Source organism: Sinocyclocheilus anshuiensis, unplaced genomic scaffold (genome assembly GCF_001515605.1).
Source record: "Sinocyclocheilus anshuiensis isolate Anshui unplaced genomic scaffold, SAMN03320099.WGS_v1.1 scaffold546, whole genome shotgun sequence".
NCBI classification, from domain to species: Eukaryota; Metazoa; Chordata; class Actinopteri; order Cypriniformes; family Cyprinidae; genus Sinocyclocheilus; species Sinocyclocheilus anshuiensis.
The window spans coordinates 639,645-643,896 of NW_015542451.1; the positions used below are offsets into that span (position 1 = coordinate 639,645).

At 31.3% G+C, this 4,252-nt stretch overlaps 1 pseudogene; it reads left to right on the plus strand.

The window, feature by feature from the left end:
• The window catches only part of LOC107693648 (ubiquitin carboxyl-terminal hydrolase 22-like), a 50,586-nt pseudogene that overhangs the window by 42,580 nt on the left and 3,754 nt on the right, over window positions 1–4,252 (plus strand).

Consider the following 4,252-nt stretch of genomic DNA (forward strand, 5'->3'; position numbering starts at 1 on the left):
TGTGTGTGTGTGTGTGTGTGTGTGTGTGTGTGTGTGTGTGTGTGTGTGTATACATATACTGTATATATGTGAGTGTGTGTGTATATGTATATGTAGAGCACCCTCACTAATTTAAGAAGCACCCTCAGTGATTTGATTCTGGAGCCGGGCCTGGTAAAGAAGACTTGCAGCGCTGTAATAGCATGTCAGCGGTTCTCCTGTAAGAGCTGTTCATTCGTAGATTCGTGACTCTGTAGGATGAAACATTTCCTGTGAAAAACTTTAAACATTGATGGTGCGCATGTCCTGACGCAGTGAAGTCCAAGTCAGAGAGTGAAAGAATCAGACGCTCTGGAGAAGAAGAGACGGACCTCATTCTTCCTCCTGCAGTGTGAAAGTGAAGGGAGGGGTGTTTCTGCAGCAAACCGAGCGCTGCTTTCTAATCAGACCTTCTCTTTCTCTCTCTGTGTGTGTGTGTGTGTGTGTTCATATGCTGCTTCCATGTCCACTAAGGAGATGACAATGGGAAAAAAGCCAACAACCCAAACCACTGCAGCTGCATCATTGACCAAATCTTCACGGGAGGCCTGCAGTCTGACGTCACCTGCCAAGTCTGCCAGTAAGAGCTTGTGTTCGCTGTAGAAGAGCCACTCACATTCATCTTCATAAATACAAGCACTGCTAAAAATACATATATTTTATTTATTACTACTGCTACTACTACTAAATAAAAATATTAAAATATGAAAAATTACTTGTGTAATTTCTCTGTAAAGTAAAATTATTATATGTTTTACTCTTGTTTTTATGCAGCAATGTGACTATAAAATAATAACACTGTTATTATGACTACTGTTATTATTACTAAATATATTAAAATGTGAAAAATTACCTTATTATATTACTTAAATACTCATTTTATGGTTTATGGTCAACTCACATTGCTACACAAAAATTAAAAAAGTAAAAATAATAATATAGCAATAGGCAGAAAATTTTAGGCATATTCTCAACATTGATACAAGTAGAATTTAGTAATGATACAAGACAAAAATGTAAATGTACACATCACACCACGATGTTGGATAAAATATTGAATGAGATAAATATAATAAATAAAAATATTTAATTAAATCTTAAATCATTTATTTTAATTAATTTAATTATTTTTAAACAATACTTTTTTACACAAAAATATTGGGTAAACTATTTAATTAGATTATTATATATGAATATTAAATGTAATTTTTTTTATCAGTACTTTTATATGCACACACAAATATAATAAACATATTTATTATCTAATTAAATATGTTGCACAATATTTTAATATTTAATTTATTAGAATTTTTTATCAGTACTTTTTTTGCACAAAACAGTATTGGGTAAATACTTTAATTTTGATCATTAAATATTTGTATTTATTATATTTCAATATTAAATTAAATGTCTTTGCATTTTTTATCAGTACTTTTTTGCACACAAATAAAATACATACAAATATTTATTATCTAATTAAGTATTTTAAACAGTATTGAAATATTATTTGAATTTCTATCAGTACTTTTTTGTGCACAAATATAATACATAAAAATATTTATCTAATTAAATATTTTACACAGTATTTAAATATTATTTGAATTTTTATCAGGTTTTTTTTGCACACAAAGATACAAAAAAAAATCTAATTAAATATTTCACACAAAATGTATATATTGAATTTATTGGAATTTTTATCAGTACTTTTTCCACAAAAAACATTGGGTAAAATGTTTAATTTTATAATAGATAAATATAATAAATAAAAATATTTAATCTATATATATTTTTTGTATTAAATTAGGTATCTTAGTAGGCAGCATAATTATCCTTTCTAATTTTTGGAACAGCCATCAAATGTGTGTTGCCTTAGAATGCTCCCTACATAGGCAGCTCACCAGGTTTTGGAACAAAGCCAGTGTCTGTGTGTCCTGTTTTCTGTATGTAACCCAGTTAGAATGCCATTGACCAATCTCAAGTGTTTGAAATGCTCAGATCATTCATGCTCCTCAGCGCCACCCTGTGTTTAACAGCGGTATTAAACTCCGCCCATTCAGCTCCTTTCTTTGCTCTTGATTATTCAAGTACCGCTGCGTTTATCAAATCAAGTGCTAGAATTAACAAAAAGATAGAAACGCTGATTTTTTGGTGTTTTCTTGTCTGCAGTGGGGTTTCCACGACAATAGACCCGTTCTGGGACATCAGCCTGGATCTGCCGGGTTCATCCACCCCGTTCTGGCCACTCAGCCCAGGCAGCGACGGCAGTGTGGTGAACGGAGACAGTCACCCGAGCGGAGCCACCACGCTCACAGACTGCTTACGCAGGTACAGGTGCTCTCGCCCCGCCGCAGGACGATCGTGCCGCGGCCGCCACTGACTCGCGCTTCTGCATTGCAGGTTCACTCGACCCGAACACTTAGGAAGCAGCGCCAAGATCAAATGCAGCGGTTGCCATAGTTACCAGGAGTCCACCAAGCAGCTGACTATGAAGAGACTTCCTATCGTGGCGTGTTTCCACCTCAAAGTGAGTGTGTGAGTGTGTGTGTGTGTGTGTGTGAGAGAGAGAGAGAGAGAGAGAGTGTGTGTGTGTGTGTGTGTGAGAATGCATGGACTGGGGTCTGTTTTGTTGTATATCAAAGTGCACTGATCCACTTTAAAGTAGGATGCATGATACATCTGTATTATTGATCATTTAAATTCTTGCTAGTATAATTTTATGATCATTATTTTTATATTTTTTCAGATACTGAGCAATATCGTATGTATTTATAATTGTGCATGCTTATTGCTCCTATTTTTATGTTTTCCTGTGTTTAGATTACTTTCAATGCTTGTTAAACTTGCTAATAATTTAATACCACTGTTAAATGGAATTTTAGCAAATATAAAAAAGAATACCCATTTTCATACTGTACATTATAACGTTTTAATGCCAGAATTAACTGTTAATATTATCATATTATTTTCACAAATTTCATTACAGAAATTAATGATGATAGTAATTATAAATATTATACCTATTATTATATTATTAAAATATTAATAATATTAAGTGATAAATATGTAAAAATACTGAAATTCTACACTACTGTGTACTATATAAAAAAAAAAAGAAAAAGAAAAATACACCGTAATTACAAATAAAGATTCCAGAATTCACTTTTCACACATTTAATTTATTATTATTATTATTATTGTATTAATATCTTATTATTTTTACACGCACTAGTTTTAGAATTGTAATATTTCTGTACATTATTTAATTAACATTTAATATTTAATTATTAAATGTTGCTAAAGAATTATTGTAGTTATTGTATTATCTTATTTTATTATTTTTACACACATTAGTTCGGAATTGTAATATTTCGATAACATGATTTAATTATCATATAATATTTCTATACGTGATTTAATTATCATATAATATTTAACTATTAAAGGTTGCTAAAAAAATATTACTATTATTATTAAATATAATACAAAATGGGAAGTGTATAGAATTGTTACAATTCTATACTACGGTGTACTATTTAAAACAAAATTACACACAGTAATTAGTTTTGGTTCCAGAATTTACTTTTAACAAGTTTCCTTTACATTGTTATTATTTTGATTATCTCTGCTACTATTACTAGTACTACTGTAATAACGTATCATTTTTTGTTTTATCCAGACTAGTATATAATGTTACTATTTCAGTACACTTGTCATTCAATACTTTTTAATAATAGCATTTATATTATGCATGTATTGGTATTAGGGGTGTGCGATATATATCGTCTGCGATAATATCGTAATTGTTGTTTTAACGATGTGTGATTTGACATTATCGAGTATTTTGCAAAAACCATTCAAAACATCCCTACAGAGCGCACGCGTACATTACGTGAAGTCTAGACTAGTGCGTGTGCGCATTTAGTGTGTTTTCTTTCACTGCATGATTCAGTCTATTAAAATGCATTTAGAATGATCACAAATTCAAGACATGATGGCAGAAAATGTATATATTTATACCACTTCATATAGTTATTCAATTTCACACGAAGAGTGCCGTTTTTCTCCAAAAATTACCATGATTACAAATGTATAAGTTAATTAAGAGACTTACGATTTAGACACCATATTGCTTGTTTTTGCTCTATTTCGCCAACAAAAATCATCCCGAATACAGCCACAGCGCTGTTTTGTGTCTCTGAGCAACATGACGGTGTTTCGTTCTTGAATGAATCAA